Raw genomic sequence first — 24,825 nt, 5'->3', positions numbered from 1 at the left:
TGACCAACCCAGTTTCACTGACTGCCTGAGTAAAAAACAAACATAAAACCAACAGAACGAGCTATGAAAAATCAAATATGAAAAAAAAATTTCAGTTCCAAGAAACTTACGTATTTTCAGTAATGTGCCTCCTGCAGGGAAACCTGAGTGCAGGGAAACTTGGGTGGCATGTCAGTTTCATTTCCAGCTTTGACCTTCTGTCTCCTAACGAGAGAGGAAAAGCCCCTCCACCCAGCAGCTGTGCAAGGGCCCTGGGTCTGAAGACACAGAGGGAACTGAGGCAGAATCTACGAGGTTCTTCTCACACTGTACTGTTTTGTATTAGAACAAGCTGTAGGCAGGCCTGGGTCTGTGAGCATATTCAGATCGCAACATTTGTTGAATCAGTGAGTCAGAAAATGGCTTAAAGCAGAGCTAGTGAGCAGGGAATTTAGCATGATCAAGTAGAAAATGGGTTCAACTCGGGGCCGAACGAGCCTGTTTCTTCTCCACCATATATTAGCTGGGCGGCCCTGAGCGGTCCCCTCCCTCCTCTGGGCCTCAGTTTCCTCTTGCAGTGCTGACATACTGGGCAGATCTTCCTGAGGGTAGGAGAGGAAAAAAATGCATGCAAAACACCTAGAGTTGTTTTTAAAAAGGAAATATTTCTGGAAAGCTCTCTGTGTGCATGGGAATCTGGGAATGGGAAGGTTTACCCCTTTACTTTAACCCAAGGGTTCCCAGCCGTGGCACAGTTAACATTTTGGGCTAAATGCTTCTTCGCTATAGAGGGTGTCCTGCGCATCGGGAGATGTTTTGCTTCGCCTTTGATCTCTTCCCACTGATGTCAGTAGCATCCACTTCCGTCTCCCTAGCTGCAGCAATCCAAAGTGTCTACAGACATTGCCAACTGTTCCCTGGAGGCAAAAACATCCTCCGTTGGGAAACATAGCCCCGGAGCCACATTCCCAACCCAAACTGACAAACTCCTTAGAATAATGTAGCTGATGATGGACTTGGGAGGGTGTTGAAACCAGGCACCGTGGCTCCTTCCACTCCTAAGGACCTGGGGTTGGGGCGTCCCTGGGCATTCAGGAAAATTGGAAGTGCACACAGTCTGGAAGCAGCAAGCTGGCATCTGTGTCCCTGCATTATCACTCGCTGGCTGTGTGACCTTCATTCTACTGCTTAACCTCTCTGAGCCTCAGAGTCCTAATGGATTCAAAGGAAGTGACACCTCTCCTCCATGAATCTTCCTGCTATCCTCCCCACCTCCCCCCCCCCCGAAAGGTTGTTAGGAGGACTAAAAGAAATGTATGTGAAAGCACTGTGGGCTAAAACAGCACAAGACAAATATGTAAAACACTCTAAAGATTTTTTTTTTCCTGAGAAAACACAGAAAACGAACTTTATTCCTGGATAATTTTTCCGTCAAGAGCAGCGAGAGTGACATCGCAGGTCCCCACCACAGCAGTGATGAAAATAAACAAGGAAGTACATTCTCAAGGAATACTGGAGTACAGTACCAGCTTTACAGTACCAGTAGTACCTTGCTATCTACTGGGCCATGAGTTAGCATTTTTCCAGTGAAAATGCAAGACCTCCTCAAAAAAGGCATTATGCTATCAGGCCGAGGTGGGAATGTGCCATCTGGCTGTTCACACACCCAGAAGTAACTAAGCCTATGCTAGCTCCTTCTCCAACCGGGCTGCCAACCTGGAAGATGCCCAGGTGACTCACGTCTGCAGCAACGGAGAACTTCAGAACCATGAGGGGGCTTCTGAATGGCAGCCGGTTCCGCAGAGCGGGCGTCAGGGAGCTCTGGTCCCAATCAGGCCTAGAGTGGGCAGCCCTCCCAGCGTGTCACACCAAGCCAGATCCCTCCGGGGGCAGGGTTTGAAAGGTACTCTGCAGTTGTGGGGAAGTTCACACCTAGAATAACATCCCCACAAGCAGACGAAGTACCAGGTCGACAGGCTGATGACTGTCCAGGATGCTTAATAAGCTCAAAAACAATCTAGAATCTCAGATCAGAAGCCTCTAGGATCCGAGGGACAGGTACCAGTGAGAAGGAATAATTTAACTCACATTGGTAAATGCTTTGGTTTGTGAACCGCTTCTTCATCCTCTGAGGATAGTACACAGTAGTGGCTTGGGGAGTTCACTCGTGAGCCCCGAGTGTGTGTCCTGGCTCTGCTCCTGGCTAGCTGTGTGACCGCGGGCACCCAGGGGGGACTGTGCAAATGCTAGCCGGACCTTCCATGCTCTGCCTGGCGGACCTCTGAGGTCGGTGATGTAGTTGCCCTCCCTTTGCAGATGTGGAATCTGAAGTTCAGAGAAGTGCATCTCAACACATCACCCCCACACCCCTTGGCCCTACTCTTTCTGTGAAGTCACTCTCCCTTCTGCTGTGCTCCCTAAGTGCCACCGGTCCCACAAGTGGGCTCCAAGGCTAGCTGGTCTACAAACTCTGCCTCCAGAGCGGAATGAACCTCGGCTTCCTCCCAGCTCCACAGCCCTTGGTTCAGATCTCTCCGGAGCTGCGGCGCTCACCGGGCCACAGCAGGCGAGAAAAAGCACCAAGAGAACGACGTGACCCACACGCCACTGCAGACTGTGGCCAAGACCAGAGACAGACCCAGGCGACAAAGGCAGGTTTCCTCCCTGAAGCATGAGTGGTGGCTTCCCTCGTCGCACCCTCTAACACAGCGTGGGACCTTGCAGAGCCACGCCCCCCTCCCCGTTCTGGTTCCAATCAAAGCTACCTCCACATATGCTCCCCCGTCCCTGTACCCGACGGAGTGTCTCAGGGGGCGGAACAGCTCAGAGTCGCCTCCGCCCCCGCCGCACCCCAGGGCCACAGGCCGCAAGTGCTCAAGCGTGTGGGGGGCACGCCGCGTAGGAGAGCCGCCGGCCCGCAGTCACCGTGCTGGGTGACGGCAGAGCGGAGCACGGTGACACCCAGGTTACCTGAACCGAAACCCGGCCGCCACGAAGGGTAATGTGTGCACCGTGTTTCACTATGACTGAGTGAACAACAAGAGATCCACGAATCAGACCTAGAAACGTGGCCCACTGGCTGGCACACTGGAAAGAAAGGAGGAATGGAAAAGGCCTATGGGCGGGGCCTATCTTATCAGCTCTAGCATGATCTATAGATTACTGCAGCTGGGCATGTGGAAATGCTGTTCTCCCTGCTGGTTAAAAATTGCCTTTTTTTTTTTTTAAGATTTTATGTATTTATTTGAGAGAGAGAGGGAGGGAGAGCATGGGCACGCAGAGGGCGAGGGAGAGGGAGAAGCGGACTCCCCGCTGAGCAGGGAGCCCGAGGTGGGACTCCATCCCAGGACCCTGGGATCACGACCTGAGCTCAAGGCAGAGGCTCAACTGACTGAGCCCCCCAGGCGCCCCCCAAAATGTAACTTTTTAAACCATTGAAAAACTCTATTGTTATTGTTCATTGAGGAAGATAACAGAAAAGGTCCAAAGGTACAGATAAGAGAGACCATCTCACCCTGAGGAGTTAAGTACTCTCATATTTCATTACTGTTCCCTTGTCCTACTTGGCTGATTTTACACAGCTGAGCTCAATCTGATCCCGTGTATCTCACATGTTTGACTTATTTTTGAATAAATAACACATGCAGAAGGTACAAAGCTCGAAAGGCACAAAGGAGCAAGGAGTGAAGTCTCTCTCCCACTCCTGCCTTCCACCACTCAGCTCTCTCCTAGGTCCCTCATACCTCCTTCCAGAGGAGTCCTGTGCCTACCTCTGGGCAGTTTTCTGAGTGAGTGAGCAGCCCTAATCCGTCCAGGTTCTCAGGAACCAAACATGGTCCCTCATGGAGCGTCCCAGTGCGGAAAAAAGATAACGTTTTACTACTTCCGTCTGTTACATCACCAGAATTAGGTAGTGGAACTCCTTAAAGAGAGCTTTCTTTGTTGACAAAGGTGGTTGGAGGTTCTCAACCAAGATACAATCCTTTAACAGTTTCCTGTCCCAAAGATTTCCTGAGATGGTCCCCGTGGCCCCTAGTGGTTTACAAGAATGTAGACTTGACATCAGAGTCTCTGTGTGCCTGGCTTATCGTAGCTAAAGCAGGCCACATCCCTCAAGGCAGGCCTCTCCTCCTCCCCAGACCCAACCTGGCAAGGAGTTTGTTCTGCCCCAGGGGACTAGGCTGCGAGGTGTGGGAAGAGTGGGTGGGGGAATTCTAGTTCCAATGAAGCAGTTTAAAGAAAGTCATTTCCACAAAAATCTAGCTCAAAATAGAGAGAACCATTCTATGCTTACCCAAACTTTGTCCTCTCCAAACTCACCTCCCCACTCCACATACAAGGGAGTGGAGGAGCTGTTCCCAGGATTTTCCTTGCGATCTGGTGCCCTGTGCTGCCCCACGGGCTTTCATTGTCACAAGTCATCCTACTCTGAGCAAGCACCACCCACCATCTCATTGTGGATCTTCTTCCCCGCAGGCAGTTTCCAGAGTTTTTCAGGAATCAGGCTACAGTTTGGAAGTTTATTTACCAGTGAAGTGAATTTCTATCTGCTCTCCTTCCTCTCCTCCCAGTACCCATCTGAGAAAGTTACAGAAGGCATCTCGGATTCACAACACCCCCCGCCAACCCCCCACTGAATAACACGTCGTCTGGCAACAGGAGGCGTTTGATTACATTTGGATGGAACGCCTGCATCAACTCCAGTTGTCCCCGAATTGGAACTGATGGGCCTCACGTGCCGCAGCCAACAGTTTGCCTTCACCCACTCCCCTCTCTGAAATGAACCTTTCTCTGGGAAAACAAGAAACCTACGTGCCATCCTGGGTGAGAGACGAGCAAGAGCTGTGTCCCAGCGTCACATCCCAAGCATGGCAGGCAAGAGCACACTGAGGGGTTTCCAACAGGGAGCTGTGCTTCCGGCATCTCTGGAGAGACCCTCCGAACCAGAGGATGCAAATATTCTCCCCGGGGCGCTGCAGTCTCCGTGTTTAATTCATTGAGTCCTCACTGTGTGCAGTGTAAGGCAGCAGGCTACTATCCCCTTGAGCAAGCCTCCATCATCTGCCTCCTCACGCTCTGTCTTGGCTCAGTCACTGCAGCAGGCCGAGTAATGGCTCCCCCAAGATAGCCACATACTAATACCCAGGACCTGTGAATGTGTTATATTACACAGCAGGGGGGGGGATTACAGTTGCAGATGGAATGAAGCTGGCTGATCAGCAGACTTAAAACATAGAGACTCTCCAGGACGATCCATGTGGCCACAATGGAATCACCAAGGTCCCCACATAGGCAAGAGGGAGGCCGAAGCATCAGGACCAGTGTGGTGGCATCAAGAGAAAGACTCGACCTGCCATTATTGCTGGTTATGAAGAGGCGGTCCAGGGCTATGAACCAAGGAACACGGGCCAGAAGTCTGAAAAAGGCAAGAAAATGGATGCTTCCCTAGAGCTTCCTTGACGTTAGCCCAGTGAGGCCGCTTCAGACTTCTGACCTCTAGAATGATAACATCTGTGTTAGTTCACAGCAGTAGGAACGGAGACAGTCCCTGTGGACTTGCCATGTGCCAGGCCTGGTGCCGGATGCCAAGGGAACATTCCCACAGCATGTGATTTGTACGGCGTATCAGTCATCGGGGTCCCACCAGGGAGACAAGCCCTGAGTCTAAACACAGGGAACCGAATGCAGGTCACCGGCTAGAGAGGTGATCGAAGAAGTTGAAAAGTCTGGTCCACAAGTGGCCCTTAATAGTTACGAAGTGACTGAATGTGAGACACGAAATAATTATGCATTCAGTGATGCAGTGTCTTTTTCTTACCCTGCCTCCTGCCCCAGCAAGCTGTCGGAGGAAAGGGAGGTATTACGTTCATCTACGTGCTTTTGAGGACTTTCCTTCGACCTAGACCTTAGTAGCTGATCAAGGGGTGTGTGTTGCTCTGAGTTTCTAGGCGACGTGAGGAGCCAAGAGGGGCACAGCCTGATCTAGAAGTGCAACTTCTAGTAGTTCAACATCGCCATAGGTCCCAACATTTGTGCGGCTCTTTTGAGTTTACCAAGGGCTCTCCACTTGGTCCTTACACTGACTCTAAAAAGAAAAATGACTCTTACGATTCCCACTTTCCAGAAGATGAATCTGAGCTCACAGGGGTTAATTATCTTGCTCCAGATCTTACTTTTTCAAGCAAGGAAGCTGAAATTAATTCATTGTTCCAAAAATATTTATGGAATGCCGGCAACGTGCTAGCCCCTGGCTCAATCTTCTGCCCTTAGTAGGGGCTGGGGAAACACAGGAACTGGCAGTTCCAAAGAAATTGGCATGAGCTCCCAGAGGATAAAAGGGGGGCCCCCAGTTCCAGCTGCGGACCCGAGGAGCAAGACGATTACCTGTGTTCTCCAGCTGGGGTTTGGCAGGGACTGCTGTGCTGCTGGTTGTGCCTTAGAGCAAGGTTCTGGGTGGTCGGCCGGACGTGCCTGGAGGCAACATCACAGCAAACCCTCAGCAGCTCTCCCACTAACAGCCCTGGCGTTCTGAGTCTACCCTTTTCCATATATTCTTTCCTCCTTCCTGTGCCAAGATTTCAGGAGACGATTTACAGTGGGTTCCAGGCCATTTAGCTCAGTCAAAAATTTGGGTGAAAGTTTCCTCCCAGCCATCCCAGGCCACAGATAACCCATCAGGGTGTGACAGCCAGGGCGAAGGAGGGGGAAGAAACACCAGGGAGATTTTGAGTTGCAGGATTGGACCAGAAGTTTCTGCAGCTGCTGCATGTGACCGCTGTCCTCTGGCTGTACAAAATGTGTCCGCAATGGGTTGGTTGAGAAACTTAGGACAAGATACCAAAGAGACACATCTTGTCTCACTAGAGATGGCAGAGGCCCCCGGAAGGTGGCCTGCTGGCCGGGCTCTCGGCCAACGCGCAGAGGGCCAGCGCGGGGGTAGGAAGGGGCAGGTGGACAAACAGGACGAGAAGGCTAGGTGGCCAGATCTTCACAGGGGCTGGGCCTTGCCCAGCCTGCCGGCACTCCTCCGGTGCTTGAGCGCCTCTCTCTGTAAGTAAATCCCGGCAGCTCTTACAGTGCAGGATGTCCCACATACCGTCCATCCGAGGTGGGGTAAAATACAAATATGCCTTTTCATAATAGCTTTACACCTGGAGCGCCAGAGGACCGGTTTATTACCTTGGTAAACAAAAGTTCGAATTCTAGCAGAGTACAAACTTTGCCCAAGGCACTTCTGACGGTGCACCTTGTGTTTGTGAAGTGAACTCGATATATATACAATGTGAAGCAATGGAAGGCTGGGCTTTTTCTTTCTTTTTCTTTTTTTTTCTCTCTCTCTTGTCTGATTTCCAAGGTTTAAAAGTTCATGGGCGTGTGGGGTGAGTGGGGGAGGAGGTGCAGAGAGAGAATTTACTTTGGCTCTGGCTTTTTTGAGCATTTTGAAATCATGCTGTTTGGTGTGAAAAAAATATGTGAGCCAATTTGTATTGTTTTCCAGCGAGAGAGTGTGCTTCTTTCTGCTCTCATGGTGACAATTAGGGTTTGTGGGTGGGAGACAGGGTAAACCAGTTTGGGGAACACATAAAGGAAACAGAATTTGCATTGAACTTAAACATTAAAAAGCAATAAGTATTTATTCAGTGCCTCTTTTGTGCCAAGCCCAGCCCCATAAACTTCGGTAAACACAACCACAGGGAATAGGAATTATTGATCAAAATGTCCACTTTACAGGTGAGAAAACTAAGGCTAGAGCTGTGGAAGACATTCAAGCCCCAGCCTTCTAATTTCCAATAACGGGGTTTCTGTACTGCCCTCCCCTCTCTATACGAGGCCCCAGACTTTGTCCTATCCTGTCGCTTGTTTGTGTGTCCTTCCTGTGCTCCCTACTTTCATGCCTCATTCTCTGCCTGTACTTGGGGAAGCGACTGATCTCCACTGTTGGCTGCATTTCTGCTTGGAGGATTTCCCTACCCTTTAGCAGCCACCTGGCCGTCTGTACCACTCTCTTACCAACCCACACCTCCGTGTGTTCACGTGCAAAGGATGCAAAACACGCGGACTAGATTTCTCCTAAAAGCACACAGAAGCTTAAAAGCAAAGGTAACCACGGCAAAGCAAGAACACAGGTCATGTTTGGTCGGCTCCATGAATGCCTCTGCGTTCTCCCATCCTCAGCCTGAATCATCAGATAACATGCAGCAAAACCACCTGAACTTTTGCAGTTCTTTTCCAAAACAAGCTCCGGAGCCTGCAGAACTTTGCCCACCTTTGTTTGCGTGTTCGCTTCGCAAACGTTCCGCTGGGGCTTGCCTGTTGCAAAGCCTCAAGCCAGTGAAATGTTAACTCTTTTGTGCACAGATTAATTCCCCAGCCTTCTAAACTTAGAGTGAACTCATCAGGCTTATTTTTAAAAGAAGTCCATATGAATATATCAACTTGTGCCCATCTTCACAGATGAAAGACTCCTTGTGGAACATATTAAAAGGAGGTTACAGAGAGATGTCATTAAGGGCATTGTCAACTCAGCAGTTCCAGGGTATCAGTTATGGCTGCTTGTGGCTAGCAGGATTTCAAGGGAAAGCCCAGTCCTCTTCTTCCAGCTCCCCTCTACCCCTACCCCCTACCGTTAGTACATTTTTAATGGCAGCCACTTGAGGAACGCTTTTGGCTTTACTTAGTGTAAGTTTTTAAAAATTATTGGAACACAAATACTCTTTGCGAGGAAACAGATTTCAGTTACAAATGAACTAAGTGTTATCCCTGTGCTGGAACCCTGGAGGGAAAAGACTTGGGGGTCTCCCGGCTGTGAGACAAAACCTGGCCAAGGATGCCTGCTTCCAGGACCCTGCTCGGAAACCCCAAGTAAGCCAAGTCGAAGAACATTAGCCCTTACCTGTCCTTTAACGAGCATCTGACCTAACCCCTCTCTCTTGCAGAGGAGGAAACAGAGGCTCAAAGTGGAATAAGCAAGGCCAAGGCTAAGAAGCCAGCCAGTGCCAGGTCCCCCAGCTCCCCACCAGCGCTCACAGCTCTCTGCCATACTGCCTTTCATCCTGGAAGAAAGTGAGATTGGATAAAGACAAACACATGGTCTTAATCCTGGCCTGGATCCACTTACCCTGGCTTTTCCTCACTGCTTGTCAATAGTCAATGCAAGTCCATAGATCGAGTCTGCGGAAAGAGGATTACCCTGAGGAAACCCGGAATACTTCTGGAACATTGGTTGGAAATCTTTTTCCAGGTTGAGAGAACTTAGCTATCCTTAGATAGTTAGGATTATAGACCAGAAAAGCGATGCTTAAAAGAAACTCTATATTCCTTTGCTACTTTAGTTTCATTGTCCTTGGCTTTTTGGACTTTCTAGCTAGTGATTCTAAGTTGGTGTGGGTCCCTGTCATTGGGACGTGTGGTTAGTCAGCCTAGGACTGGGTCTTACGTTGAAGTAACTGATGGAACGTCACACTGTTAGAGCATAAGGGAAGCTTAGTGACACTCTGGACCATATCCCTCGGTTTACAGATGAGTATGCTAGGGCTGAGAGAGGGCAACCGACTTATCTGAGATCACTCAGCACCTTAACGGACGACGACCACCGATTCTCCCAGCCCCGTGAAGGAGAGTCCCTCCACCTGACTGGTACAAAGCAGCTTCCTCTCTAACCTTCGGGTATCTTTTATGAATAATGATGGCCTGTGCCCAACTCCAGAGAGCTGAACGCTCATTGCAGCCTGGGTCTGACTCATCCACAGGCACCTCCATGAGGTATGGATTGTGAGTTATCCCTGCCATCTTCATGGAAAGACCGGTACACAGAAAACAAGGGACTTTTCCAAGATTACAGGACAAATCAGCAAAGGCTCTGAGGCAACATGCTGTTACAGGATGAGGAATCAGAAGACATAAATTCCAGTCCTCACACTGTCTCTACCCACGTGAGAGATCTTGGGCAACTCATTTCCCTTTATGCGTCTCATTTTCTCCATTCATGGAAGGGCTTTGCTGTACGACCTCTAAGAACATTTAGCTCTGATGGTCTGTGGGTCTAGCAAACATGACTGTGTGAAGTCAGAAATTGATGGTTACAATTGCATATCCCCAGCATTCGCAAACGACAAGGGATGAATGGGTTCTGCCTCCAAAACAGAAATACAGTGTCTTTTTGCAATTTTTGCAATTTGCAAAAATATGAAGTTCATTTTTCTTTTGTTTCATGACTTTTTTTTTCTCAAGCTCTTCACTTAACTGCTTTCAAGGGCAAGTATATAACATAATAAAGAGACTAATAACAGACAAATAACAATAGGAGAACTTAGGAATATGTCTTTATCATTTTTATTTTTTGAGGTATAGTAAGGAAAATAAATGATATTGAACATTTACCATAGTTCATGTATGCCATCTTATTTAAGATTTTTAAGCAATCGGTATTATCATGCCCCTTTTACAGAAGGCCCTGAGGCTCAGATATGAAATAACTCGTCTGGCATACACATAACTAATAAGAAGTAAAGCCCACATTTGAAGATTCCAAAGCCCTCATTTTCCAAATTCCCAAGTCATGAACATAAATCACAGCCATATTATTTGTTACCAAAATTACTTGTCCATAAGAGAGGGAGATTAAATCTATCAAGATTTTATTGTGTTTCACGAAGAATCATTCTATGGCATCTCTGGGCTCCAACATCTGAACATCTTTGAAAAATGTAAGGCAAGAAATGCAAGGCATTAGTCTGACTTTCCCCAATACTTTTGGAGAGAGGGTATAACTACATCTAGAAATGGTCCAGTAAGAAATATTTATTAATATATCCGTAGAATTAAAGATTGGGTGGCTGTTCTTTGTTTAGAATTCACGTTACCTCAAACAGGCAGTGTCCTGACATTCTCCCTCATGATTCAACCCTGTAATCCTCCCAGGGATAGAGGACAAGATTCAGTGGGATTTGAGGACCCTGTTTCTGATTCAGAGTCTCCCCTACGAGTCTCTATAGTGTCTCCCTAGAGTGGCCCAAACACCAATGCCAAACCTACGAGCGTTCAGGACCAGACCTCCCAAGTTCACTCACCCGATCTTATCGAACATCCTCGAATGCTCCTGACACAGTGCAAGGCAAGTGCTACCAAGACAAACACAACCGAGCCTTAACTTGGCCTGGAACACCTCACTCAGCCCAGGCCTCCACCCCAGGAACAACCACTGGAGGCTGCATTGTGCTGCGCCTGCCTCCAGGATTGAGAGATCCAGGTCAGATGATATGGCAAGGGGCCCTGCGTTTTCTGTTTTGCTTTCACTGGAATGAAAATTCCTGTGGCCCTTTTGTCTCCTGGTGATTGCTAGAAAATGTTAAGTTCTGATATAACTTTCGAGATTGGGCTATGACTTCAGTTCACATCTCTCCTTTTAGAGAAGAGCTTCCAGAAGGTAAAAGTGTTATCCAAGGCCCCCATTGAGAGTGGGGCGCAGGGGGGTACTAACAGGCAGTCTCCTGGCTCCAGGTTCAATGACCCCTTCGCTGCCGCTGTCTAAGTGCCTTGGTGGTGGGAAAGACATTAGTCTGGAAGCAAAAAAGTGAGTCTTTGTTTCAAGAAAAATTATGGCCCAGCGGATAGATAGATCTTCACTTCCTCAAGCTACCATGGCTTGTGGTTATATTGGGCTGATTGATTCCGTGGCCTCATAAGAAGAACAGTATCCTGCGGCCACTAAGAACACCCTAAATACACCAGACCTATTCATGATCTGCACACCAGTCCCTGGTCCTGGAACATCCTTCACCTTTCTCCTTGTTGCATGTGCTACCACTTTCAGACCCAATTCCATCGCTTTCTCTGCGGAGCTGCCATGGATTTGCTCTGGGTCAATTTGGGTAAGCTGGGACTATGGTTCCCGGACTCCCCCTCCCTGCCTAGTTCCGCAGCAGCAATGGCCACAAACGACATTTTGCACAGCATTTGGAATAGAGAAGTGTAGCTACCAGGTTTTAATATTTAGTGGGTTGGTGCGGGGCACCGTGCCCTGCACTCTCACACATGTTGTCCCTGATCTGGGGGCTCACCTGTTGTGATGGGGCAGCAGCTGAGCCCTCAGCGTCTCCAGGTCACACTAGACCTCCTCTTGCAGCTCCTCCGAACCGTAGACCAAGCTGCGGGGCATCATGGGAAGGCCGGTGTGCCTTGCAGCTCATTCACATCATCTCCTGGAGGCAGCGAGAGGCGGGAACGGGCTCTGCTTTGTCCTCGCCAGTAGCAGTCTGTCACTGCTTTCCCCACGTTGTGCCTATTCCTCCTTCCCTAGTGCCTGCCCTGCTGACTCCACGCCCAGCAACCACAGGGACGCAACAGCCAGTCCCTGCACTTGTGAGCCTTGAGCCCTGGTGCTAACTCTGATTCTGTATCACAGGTGGTGCTGCCCCTCCCCCGGAGCCCTAACTGATGAGGCGTCTTCTGTGAATCCCCCAGGATCAATCATTCCCCAGCTGTGCCCTTCTAGTAAAGCACAGAGTGCACTTTCCTGCGCTTTAATGATTGACAGGTCTCTCGCTCTCATTAACGGGGAGAGCTGACATGGGTCACATGCTTACTTCATGCCAGGCACTATTTTGAGCACTCACTTAATCCTTACAACAACCTGAGGAGGTTTGGATTGTTATCATTATTTCCATTTTAGGGACAAGGCGAACAGACACAGAAAAGTGACGTGATGTGCCCATGCTGTCCCAGCTAGGAAGAGAAAGCCCCAGGACTCACACAGCCAGGCAGCCTGGTCCAGGGCTAGCTCTCCTCCCCGCTGCGTGGTGAGCTGTTCAGCGAGCAAATCCCCACCTTCTCCCAAACCCTGGAGCCAGAATGAACAAAGGAATGAATGAACGACCCACCTACTTCATCTGAGGAGAAAATGACTTTCCTACAAAGTTGCTGGAAGGTTGACGAAAATGGAAGCCTTGGAGTCCAGGATCCTTGCATGCCATCCTTCGCAGACTGGAAGGGAAGACTATGAAGGGTCCACAGTCAAGGTCTTGTTAGTGGACAAGAGACCTAATTACGTACCAAATTATGTGTCACCTGAAAGCCATCAGTATGCTCTCTGGGAGCAGTAAATACTGGCAACGCAGTTCGCCACCAGAAGAGCCTGCTTTTCTCCCCAGCCCAGGCTGATGCCTCACCCGGGGTGGAGCCGTCTCTACCCGAGGACTGGAGGGCTGAGCCTGGCCGGAGGGAAGAAGTCCCACACAGGTGCCAGGCATGCAATTAGTGTTTAACACTTCACTCTTTATATGTAACGACAAAATGTGACCTCAAAACCTTCCTTTGTCCGTGTAGTAAACATGGACTGGGACCCATATTTAATTTTCAGCGTGATTGTCAATGTCTAGATGTCAAACTAGAATAAAAATTCAAGTCTGGATTTAAAATCAGAGCATCTCGGGCAGCAGAGGCTGTTGTTCCATATGACATTGGGTGTTGCCCGGTCCCCTATCCAGAAGAGACGCAGGGAAGTTTACGACCTGGATCGTATGTATGACACACCAAAAATTAAAGAAGAAGAGGAAGAAATAAAGAAAGTAGGAAAGAAAGGGAGAGAAAATAGAAATATGTGGGGAAAATGGTAAGGAGCAGAAATGAATTACTACAATAGTTACGTCAAATGCCTCTATTACTCTTCTAGGACACAGAAGGAAGGGAGGTGAAGGTCTGGAAGCTTTCTGCAACTTGGAGGGTCCCGGCAATGCATCGTTCATGTCCGGTGTCAGTACTCTGCCGATTCTGCATAAGCCAAACCACGAGAGGGTTTATCATGGTCAAATGCAAGGCTTTTATTCAGCACCAGACTTGGGGGGAGGACTTCTGGATTGGTCTAGTCCAAACTTCATTTCACAGATGAGGGACCTGAGGCTCTAGAAAGGGAGATCCTTCCCATTCTCATGGCATACTAGGGACTTGAGATGAGGCCTAGAGCCAAGCCGGCCAGCGCGGAAGCAGGGGAGTCAGCCGAGAGCCAGCGCCCCAGCCCTAGCACAGCAACCCCCCTCCTTGCACAGACTTTACTGAGCCCCACGGCACCCGGCCTCGCAGGTCCAGAGTGTGCTCACCTGGGGCCCTGCTGGAAGTAAGATCCTGTCGCCCAGCCCACGGCTTGTCCTAACCTTCCTGACGCTTTAGCCCGTGCTTATAAATCCTTTTCATTCTTCCCATTTCTTCTGAGAGCTAGCTTTCCAAAACAGTCCCTGTCACATCCCCAAGTCTGCAAACTGGGGCTTCGCAAGAGCTCCTTTTCCGTGTCAAATCCAAAGAGGAAAAGAGGCCCAGAGGTTGCGGACAGAATCACTAAGGAGATTTCTTTTCCTTCCCCTTAGAAATCTTCCTCTGATCTAGGTTTTTCCCTGGAATAAAATACCACCGGCACAGAGGGCTGCTGGAGATATGCTAGTCCAGTTCACTTCTTTATTAGATGACATTGAGGCGCAGAGAAGGGGCATACCCTGCCTAAGGGCCCACAGAGAGTGAGGCTGGCTGGGGCTGGAGGGGGCCTTCTGGGGGCCTGGGCACAGCTCCTCCTGCCAAGTGCAACCGGCCCCGTGTGGGTGTGCATGTGTGCGTGTGCGTACATGCCTGTGCGCGTGAGCATGCATGTATGCACGTGCATTTAGTGCCAGGAACCAGGATTGCGCTGAGAATTGTTTCTATACATCATGGTTGGCGGGGGGCAGTGGAAGAGGAGTGAGTATGTTTGCAGATGTGGTCAAAACAACTTGCATATGGAGGAGGCAAATTCTATCTTCAACTGAACCTAAAGTGAAGAGTGCCTCACGATGTTGCCTGCCATGTATTTTGAATAGTCGTTAACTTAAAAGTAATATATGTTAATTATCAAAAATTTAGATGTTAAAAGAAATGTAAAGGAATTAAGACTACCCATAATTCCATGACCTAGAAACAACCTTTGTCAAGGTTTTGATTTGCATTCTTCAAGGTCTTTTTTTAGATAAATGTAATTCTATGGCACGTTCTCTTTGGTAATCTAGTAATTGTACGTTCCAATGAAACCTTTTCCCCTCACACTAAATACAATTCCATAGGATTTTTTTTTTAAGATTTATTTATTTATTTGAGAGAGAGAGAGCAAGCAGGGGGAAGGGCAGAGGGAGAGGGAGAGAGAAACTCAAGCAGACTCCTCACTCAGAGGTAGCCCAAGCTGGGCTCGATCTCAGGACCCTGAGATCCGTCCAGAGCCGAGTCCAAGAGTCGATTGCTTCACCAAGTGTGCCACCCAAACGCCCCTCCGTGGGATGCTTTGAATGCTTGCCTGATTATTCTGTTCTCCTAGTATAGCCCTTCAACTCATTTCTTCCTGTTGGACAATTTTGTAACTCCTTTTTACTTTTTTTCACATCACCAATGATAGTGAGATAAATGTCTCTGGATCTCTGTTTCTTTCTGGAAGAAATTCTTAAAATAGAATTGGTAGAACTAAGACAATGACACTTTTAAAATTGGACATATATATTTCCAAGTCTTGCTTCAGGAAATTTGGGTCTATTTACGTTCCTAACAACAGCATAGTATATGAGCGTGTGTTTCTTTATTATCTTTTGCTTATCATTTTCTGGAATTCCAAGGACATTTAGAAATTATTTTAACTACTGGTGGACCATCATTCACTATTTCCACTTTTTTTTCCCAAAAATCATAAAACTAAGCAATACTTTAAAATAAGGGACTGACCTAGTTCTATGTTTACATTGTCTGAATTTGGTCTTTCTTTAAAAAATGAGTTTTCACAGAAATACAACTAAGTAAACGTACACAACTTAGCTGTCTTTCATATAAACATTTCTATAGAATGTTATAATGTGCCCTTGACATTTGAAAACTGTAAAAGATCTTTAAGGCGCTGTAGTGATCCAAAGTGTGTATGTCCTGAGGTTTGGTGAGCCAGGACTCTATTTTGAGTGTTTGAGTTGTTTTCGGCTTGATCCCAATTAGCAGGTGGAGAGTATGAAGACTTTCCTAATTCCTGCTGTGTGTTCGTATCGCATGTTGAACTGTGCTCTGTGAGTGCCTGGGAACCAAAGCAGCCTCCGTTATTGTTTCGAGAAGCCAGTTTTTGCAAAATTTTTATTTTTATATGAAATTTCATTTTATTTCCCTCATCTCTCTTTTACAGTTTACTGTGATCATCCAAAAGGCAATTAAAAAAACAAACATAACGAGGTATTGAAAATATAGTTATGCATTTATATGTACATTTTGAACTTTAAAATTATACAAGTAATATGTGTTACATGTAGAAATTTACAGAGTAGAAATAAAAAAGGAAAAAAATTAAAGTAACTTGTAATGACATCATGCAAAGATAAGACTGTTAAATATAACAATGTTAATACCTTTCCAGCTTTTTTTCTATGGAAATATATACATATTGTTCATACTGCTTGCTTTTGTAACCCGCAATGATGTATTGTGAATGTATCATGGTGCCAATATGCCAACAAGTACATACTTTTAAACGGCTTCCTAGTCTGTGCCAGGCCAGTGACACGCAATTCTAAGCAAAAGATGCTTGGGTCCTCAGGGAGCGTACAGGCCAGACGATAAGCACTAGAGCGGCAAAAACACAGACATCCTGAGCCCGGGGCCTAGCAGCTTTTCTTCTGGTTTATTCTCATTACTAGGTTAAGCTTACCTCCTTAGCATTCTTTTATTTTTTTATAGTCCTAGCAATTTTAAATCACAGTTTTCTTCACAGTGTCTTTAGGCCACAGGGCCCTACTTATTTACTTTTGATCCACAAACAATTAAGAGTCCTGGTCACGTTGCCTTTTATATTCAGTGAGTCCTAGTACGACACGGCAAGCACAGTCCCCAGGAGCTGTGGAAGCAAACCTTTTGTGGCAGGTGCCGCCAGCAGAAATGGATCCTTCTTCTTACAGCATCCCTGCAGCAAGACAGGGACTCTCCTGCTTTCGCAGATGGCTTTCTGCTCCTTACCACCAGCTGTGACCTGCACAGCCTTCAGTGAGGCGGCTCGAGCTCTCCAGGAAGGGAAACTGAGGCTCAGAGGGGAGAGTGATGTGACTGAGGCCCAGCCCTGCAGAGACAGAGCAGGGCCCAGAACAGTGCTCCCATTACTTACTCTTCCCTACTTCCATCGAAGCCTGGCTGAGTTGGCTGGAGACTCTGAGCAGGTCAAAGACAGGCTGCTACTGTCTGCTCGACTCAAGTGCACACACACGCATGCATACACGTGCACACACACGCACACACCACTCAAACACACGTGTGAAACACACTCACAGAAAACCAGCCAATCCCACCCAAAATGCTCCTGGGCATTCGGTAAGGGCTCCCACCCTGGAAGGACCTGCCTTGTCTTGTGGTCCTTGCACCATTGCTGGAGCCTGATTCATACTTAACTATTGTTTTGACCAGACCACCCACAGCAAAAGGCCAACTCCAGACAAGCCAGGATCACTTCCACGGGGAGTTTCCAGCTCTGCATCACACACACCCCCAGGGGCATGCTTTCCCCAGCAGGTGAGGGAGTCCCAGACAGCAGACTCCCAGTGAGCACCTCTGAAGAGCAAGATGCAGGGCTAGGCTGTGAAAAGAACCCTGGGATGACACAACGCTCTAGAAAGCACTCCATATGCACTAGAATAATATTGTCACACCATGCATGTACATGCTTTACGATTCCTAGGCATTGTTTCACCTGCATGAGCCCTGCATGAAGGATGTTACATTCAATAGATGAAGATACCGAGGTTCAGAGAAGCTTACTGTCTGGGCCCAGATCTGACAGTGATTAGCATAGCTTGGACTTAAATCCTGTTTCTTCTGACTCCAAAACCAATGTCTCCCCTAGCTCCCTCACACATTGACTTCAATATGTTATGTGATTTTTAATTCTCACTGTGACTCAGGAGGTCAGTTTGGTGAGGCTCCCTATCCTTATTTACCAGGTGAGGAAATAAGGGGTGAGGGGGGTCAGCTGTGGTGGCTAGGGGCCTTCTGGCTTCATGTCTGGTGCTCCTTCCTCCTCACCTGGTTCCTGCTGTGGAGTAGATCCCCAGAGAGCAGGAAATTGTGGACAGAGTGGTAAAAACACAGATTGAGAGCAGACTGCGCATTCCCTTGGAAGGTGGAAGGCAAATGTTTGGGGTTCATTCGCAGACAGCTGCCCTAGGGGAGCTCCGTCCCTGCCCAGCAGGCAGTGTAATGTGTTTTGAGTCATGTCTGCCTCCTCTGGGGTGCTGTCGCCGATGATCTTGCCCCCGATGGAGGCCAGAATGCCACTTTCTACTGACCGGGCAGAGTCCTACTTTAGAATGGCCAACTGTTGTTCAGCAGTGTGGTTTCTTTGAAGAAAAATGTGAACAGAGCAAGGTGGGGAGGAAGTTGGCAAGGGAAGAGAACCACACATTGGCATTGTCCACTGTCTGTTCTTGGAAAGAGTTGTAGAGCATTCGACATTGGCCCATCCTTTCACGATATACAGAGCAGAGTCAGACATCACCCTCTTCATTTCATAGAGATGCCGGTGGAGGGAACAGTTGGGACACTATTGCAGAAACCCAGCGGGACATGGTGGGGACTTAAAAGTGGCATTAGGGTCAGAAAGTAGACACAGACTGAAGAAAGATTTCAGAGGAAGAATCAACCCATCTTAGGGACTGGAGGGTAGAGTAAGGAAAGTGAGGGAGATGAGCTTAGGATGACTTCTGGGTTACCGATATAGGCATCTAGGAAGGTGGGCATGCCATGACCAGGGCTGAGGACCACAGAAGAAGGAGAAAGTTTGGGGGGAATATGATGAACTTATTTTTTTATATGCTGAGGGTACATGTCTGGAGAACATTCTCGTAAAGGTGACCGGAAGGGAAGGTACTCAGAAGCGAAGTCCTGTGACTCTACCCTAGGAATTCACAGACCTTGCTACCACCAACCCTCGTCACTGCAGACCTAATAAGGAGGAACTGGGGAAGGGGGACTGGGATAGAGTGGGCTATGTTTTTAGAATCCATCATGAATATGGGAAATATCCTGAGTAGGAGCAAGTGGGTGTCCCTGATTCCTTCCAGCCCATGATTTTCATGGATTGTTTGGTAGACAGTACCAGTGTCACAGTGGGAGTGTCATAATGGAATGACTTGAGCCTGTTGAGTTAGAAGGCCTGAATCTGGTGTTATAAATTATTGGTTGTGTGATCTGGGGCAAAACACTTAGCTCTACTGATCTTCCTTCCTTCCTTCCTTCTCTATAAAATGCTTGTCTCGTGAAAATACTGTGTAAATTATAATATGTTGTTCATTAGCAGATTACCAGTTTAATATGTCATGCCAATAAGCCACTAATTTTGTAACTGAAATTAAATGCTTACCAATTTGAGAAGCTAAAGCTTTAATGAGGAAGTACCACGAGGCCGGAAAAACCCAGTGAATTTTTCAGACCAAATTATAGGAAACCCTCAGAGCTCCAGTATCCTATCATGATGTTGTTAGGGAAAGGAAGATCTAAGAATGGAAGCCAGGGGATGTCCCGCCAGTCTCCCCATCCCAACCCCCACATCACCAGCAGTGGTGATGTCTGTATGAGACAGAAATCTCTCCACTCTGGTGGGTGCTGTGTTCGCTGTTGTAGCACAGCTGTATGTAACTCTGTATATCCTTGATGTCATATAGGGTTTAGTTTGTCACCTTCTTGGGCACTGGCTGCTTAGTATCACTCAACCAGTAATCCCTTCAGCATTAACTCTTGAGTCTATAAAAGGGGTAAAGGACATGGACCTCAATTTAATTTAAAAAATTATTTATTGAACTCCTTGGACTTCCCCAACTCTGCGCTAAGTGATGGAGATTGAAAGTTGAACCACACAGGCAAGGTCTCACCTTCATAAAGCTTTTATTCTCCCAAATGTCAGAGCTGGAAGAGATCTCAGAGCTTGCCTGGGTGGATATAATGGGAGAAGAAACCTAGGCTGATAAAAAGAGGCCAGAATTTGGAGTGATCTTTTAATCGGTCACACACAACCTATACAATCTTGGACAAGTTTATGTCACTGCAAGTGAAAATGATGATAAAAATAAGAACTACCTTCCTTATGGTATAGTGTGGAGCAAAAAAAAAATGGTGATGCACATTATAATTGGCAAGTACTGCACAAATAGAAATTGTCAGTGAGATGTTTTATTGAAAAAAGTATAGAGGGAAGGAAGGGAGGAAGGAAGGAAGAAAGGAAGGAAGGAAGGGAGGGAGGGCAGGAGGAAGGAATATACTCAGTGCTGATGTGCATCTCTTGGAAAAATACTGAATGCCTATCAAATTCTTTCTTGGTTTTTCTACCTCCCCTTGTCTCTATTCACACTGGTATCCTGTTACCAGACAATGAATCAGTCAAGACGGTAACATTATTTTGCGCAATATAAGCCAAAATCACTTAGAGAAGAGGGGATTTTCTTTATGAATAGAAATATTTTGATTTTCATTACATGATTATTGATAAGACTTGAGAGACAGTTTTCTCTAAAAATTCTATTAACTATTAAATTGGTTAATTAATTTAAGAAAAGAAAGGAAAAGAGAGGGGATGTATTTTCCACGGGCACATACATTACAAAAAAATTTCCAAAAAAAAGAAAACCACGTATGCATTAGAGCTTTTTTGGAGGTTTTGGCTCTCATTCCTTTTTTTTTTTTTTTTGAATTTCAAGTTTTTATTTAAATTCTAGTTGGTTAACACACACGGTAAAATTGGTTTCAGGTGTAGAATTTAATGATTCATCTCTTACATATAACACCCAGTGCTCATCATAACGAGTGGCCTCCTTAATGCCCAACTCCCACCCTCCTCCCCATCACCCCTCAGGTTGGTGTCTATCTTTAAGATTGTTGCTCTCATTCGTGTTTTCATTAACTGAGTCCCTGAGTGGGTTTCCTGCAATCTGATGCTTCAGAAAGTTTCTGCAGCCCAGTCACCAGCTGGACCAAGAATTCTGAAGTGAAAAGCTTGGAACGATCAAAGAGTGAAAGGTGTATGAAGATAATTGAAGGTACAGAACAATAACATTCGTGTTCACTCAAGGCAGCAAGTAGTAAATTCCTCATGTGGACAAGCAAGAGTGATTGTTTCTTACAAAAAAAAATACACATACACAAATATATTGACAACAATTTTCTTCTGTGTTTCTAAAAAATATAATGCGGGCTTTCCAATAAATAAGTATGCCTCATTTAAAATACTGTAAACGAGAACATGGATTCCAGTAGCTTTCGAGTCATATTCCTAAAGTATGTTTTTCTTATCTTGTGTCTGCATCTCTTGGTCTGGGATTTGAGAAAATAAAATATGTAGGTATGCTGTGAGAAGAAGAAAGCAAGTGACCCTTACTGAGTATCCACCCTGTGGCAGGCATTACATGATGCAATTTCTCCATACGCTGCCTCATTACCTCCTTAATTCTCCCCCCATGCTCTCTCCCATCTAGGTCTTTGGACATAGGACTCCTAAGCCCAGCATGTTTTTCTGGATCCCTGCTGCTCCCTCAGTGACACTTGCCTCTCTCACTCTACACTTCACCTGGACACATCTTCCCCTTCAAGATTCAGGTTGGACCCAAGCCTGCCTTTGTTTTCCCCACCGCACATCGCCTCAGTCTCCAGAGCTCACTCTGGCACACATGATCGCAGACTATAACACTGAGGGCACTCTGCTTTCCTCATTCAAGGGCAAGCTTCAAGAGGATGGGGGCCATGGATTTTCACAGCGAAGAGCCCAGTGGACGGGGAGGTTCTAACCACACAGATGGCCTGGTTGAAAGAGCAAATAAATGAGTTATTGAGTGAGCTAAGTATTAGTGACCCCCAATTTTCAGATAAGAAAAATGAGGCTCAGAGAAGGTGAGTAGTCGCCCTGTAGAGTAGATGATTGATGCAGTACGTCTGGGATTTGAACCACATTTTCTGAGTTGTTCTCGTAGTTGCTATCAAGAGTGGGAGAACCCTGAAGTCCTGCTGCCCATTCTCTCTAGCCTCACTTTGTTGGTCTATAGCAAGAAAGCACTACTGGAAAAAAAAAGGCCTCGAAGCATATGAGGCCAACCCATGCTGCAGGGGCTAGGAATTAGCCGGGAGCCCAGGAGCAGGCAGAACCTCAGCTAAGGACAGAGAGTAGAGGTTGATGGCATTCCACACGGATTTTCTGAGAATCTGCTGTGTGTTTCACTCATGCTGTGAGCTGTGGGGCATTTGGAGATGGGCACCAGATATGGCCTGACGCTCAGGCTGCCTACCAGATTTCCAAGGCTGCTGAAAGGACATACACATATGGGTGAAACAACCTCAAATCAGAGGAGGCAGACAAATGGAAGAGAAAAAGCCCCTGGCCAAAACCAGAAGGCCTGCCTCTGCCTTTCTCCCCCCATGACCTTTGGAGTGCTACTTATTTCCCTCTGAGACTTTTAGTTTCCGCACCTGCAAAATTTAGCAAATGGACTAGCCTTGGTAAAGTCAGCAGTCTGGCTGTGATTCCCAGGTTTGTTTTGGTCGTGCTTGTATGTTAGGGATTCAGTTGTGTCCTCCCCAAAAATTTTTGTGGTGAAGTCCTAATCCTTTGTATCTCAGAATGTCACCTTATTTGGAGATGGGGCCTTTTCAAAGAGAGAATCAAGTTAAAATGGAATCGCTGGGATGGGTTCTAATGCAACATGACTGGTGTCCATCTTAAACACACAAGCATACAGGGAGAATGCCACGTGACCTTGTAGACAGCCATCTACAAACCAAGGAGGAATGCTTGGAACAGATCCCTCCCTCACACCCTCAAAAAAAGCAACTCTGCCAGGCCCAGTTGTTTGAGCCACCCCGTTTAGAACCCTCTGTGAGTATGGCCGCCCTGGCTCATACACTCAGAAACTGTTGTTGCTGATTCGAATGTTGTGGGGTTTTCCACCATGTTCCTCATCATTCTCTGTTTTCTGCCACCCAACGGGCTTACTTGGCCCATTTACTTTACTGACTGGTGCTTTAGGCATTTCAGTTGGTCTCGCCTGGATGGGACCATCCCAAATCTCTCCTTGCACGCTCACGTTTCAGGACTATTCCCTGAAATCTTTCAAGACTAAGAAGCAAGAATCGCATTCTGCAAGAAGGTCTATTTCAGGACCTGGTAAACCAGACTGCCTACGCCCAAGCCTGTGGTGTTTAATCAGTTCTCCTGGAAAGGGGAAGCTCTAATTTATAGTATTTGCCAATTTCCCACCATGGCCAATTTCAAGTTTTCGACATGAACTCACTGAAAGTGGAGCTGAGAGGTGTGTGCCCTTGGCTCTGGGAGCTGGTGGGGTGACTACAGCCGGCTACTCCACAACTCTCTTGGCACTCCGAAGTCAAGACCCAGAGTCCTTTGCACCCGATGACCTAATAATGTCTGAGTCCTTAAAGCATCTGAGCTGAACATCAGGAACCAGGGTCCTAATCTGTCCTCTTGTTTTGATTCACTGAATGATTTGAGATAAGTCTCTAGGCCTCAACAACGATCATTTCTAAATTGAAAATGAACAAATTAGGGGCTAACGGGTGTGGCAGCTTGGCCTCTGCACCACTGGGGTGGGGAGGAGGGCAAGCAGACTAGGGCCCCATTTCCTCTTCAACCAAAGGCACTTTGCCTTTACATACTGTATATATTGGGAATCTAGGTCAGGTGTGTTTAGGGGATAAAAGGGAGGAGGTTTTACTGCTTAGGAAAAAAAAAAAAGGTGGCTTTTGAGTTCCCTCCATTGGAAATGTTTTATGCTCCTCCATGATTCTAGACCAAAACTCTCAGCCCGAGACTTTGAAAATGAAGTCAAGAAAGGGGCAGTTGAAGGAAGAACAACCAACAAGGTGACCAATTCCAAAGAGCAAGGTACTGGGTGGGGATAGGCCAAAATCACTGAATGGACCACAGTGATGCTATTTATTTCTTGAGCAGGTTTCTTCCAGACTCTGACAATTTATGTGAAGGGAGGAATATTTTTACCTGCCCTTGGATGGCATCCAGGTCTGGGGTGGAAGGTGGGAGCTGTTTAACAGCCCACAGTAACACTGCACAGCAATTAGGGCAGGAAGTGAAGAAGGCTGCATCGCTCAGGTGGAATTGAGGTCAAGAGAATGCAGTGACTCAAAATTGAATTCAGTCTCCTGCCCCAACTGGATGTCTTCTATCACCGCCTGGGGCAACTGGGAGAGCAGGGGTGGTTTTCTTAGGAGGAAAGTCCTTCTTAAAACTCTGGCCTGGCGTAGATACTGGTGTGCGAGAACAGGTCAAGAGCAAGACGATGCCATCCTCCCTGTGCTTGGGGACTGCATGTCTGGTGGCAATGCAGAGGGAAGGTTTGAGGGAGGGCACCCTGGGTCAGGGGAAGCAGGTAGCCAGTTATCAGGATTGTCCAGAGGACGGATCATACACATTTGCCTTCGTCAGAAACAGTGACAAGAAGGGAGCTTGTTCTCAGGGGCCCAGGCATTTCAGAGGGAATCTACCTTCTTATGCAGACTTCCCTTTCATTGACAATTCTAGCCTCATTATTGTCCCCCTGGGGTGGCCTCTGGGCTCGGCAGTTCTTCTCATGGAAGGAAAGACAGCCTTTTCTTCCTTATTTCTCTCATGCTGTATTTATACTTGGGCATGGAACAGGGCTGAGTCAACATCACCCCAAAAACCTTGGGCCATGGAATGGAAGTCACAGCTTCCACATGGGCTTAATATTCATGTCAAGAAACAGAACCATTGGGAGGATTTGGATTTATCTTAAAAAGGAGCACAGTTATCTCTGTCCCCGTGCTTGGTGGGAAAGTTCGTGGAGG

The 24,825-nt window shown here is 47.2% G+C and overlaps 1 long non-coding RNA gene across 5 annotated transcripts in view; it reads left to right on the top strand.

The window, feature by feature from the left end:
- Window positions 1–7,559, top strand: part of LOC117802395 — a 62,628-nt gene extending 55,069 nt beyond the window's left edge. For 3 of the 5 annotated variants that reach the window (XR_004625762.1, XR_004625765.1, XR_004625764.1), the window contains one exon: window positions 1,379–4,544. This is a non-coding gene — a long non-coding RNA (uncharacterized LOC117802395). The other 2 variants (XR_004625766.1, XR_004625763.1) reach the window with 1 other exon arrangement.
- The last annotated feature ends 17,266 nt before the right edge of the window (window positions 7,560–24,825 follow it).

Source organism: Ailuropoda melanoleuca, chromosome 1 (genome assembly GCF_002007445.2).
Source record: "Ailuropoda melanoleuca isolate Jingjing chromosome 1, ASM200744v2, whole genome shotgun sequence".
NCBI classification, from domain to species: domain Eukaryota; kingdom Metazoa; phylum Chordata; class Mammalia; order Carnivora; family Ursidae; genus Ailuropoda; species Ailuropoda melanoleuca.
Note: the sequence above shows the minus strand (reverse complement) of the source record. Positions and strands in the feature narration are given on the sequence as shown.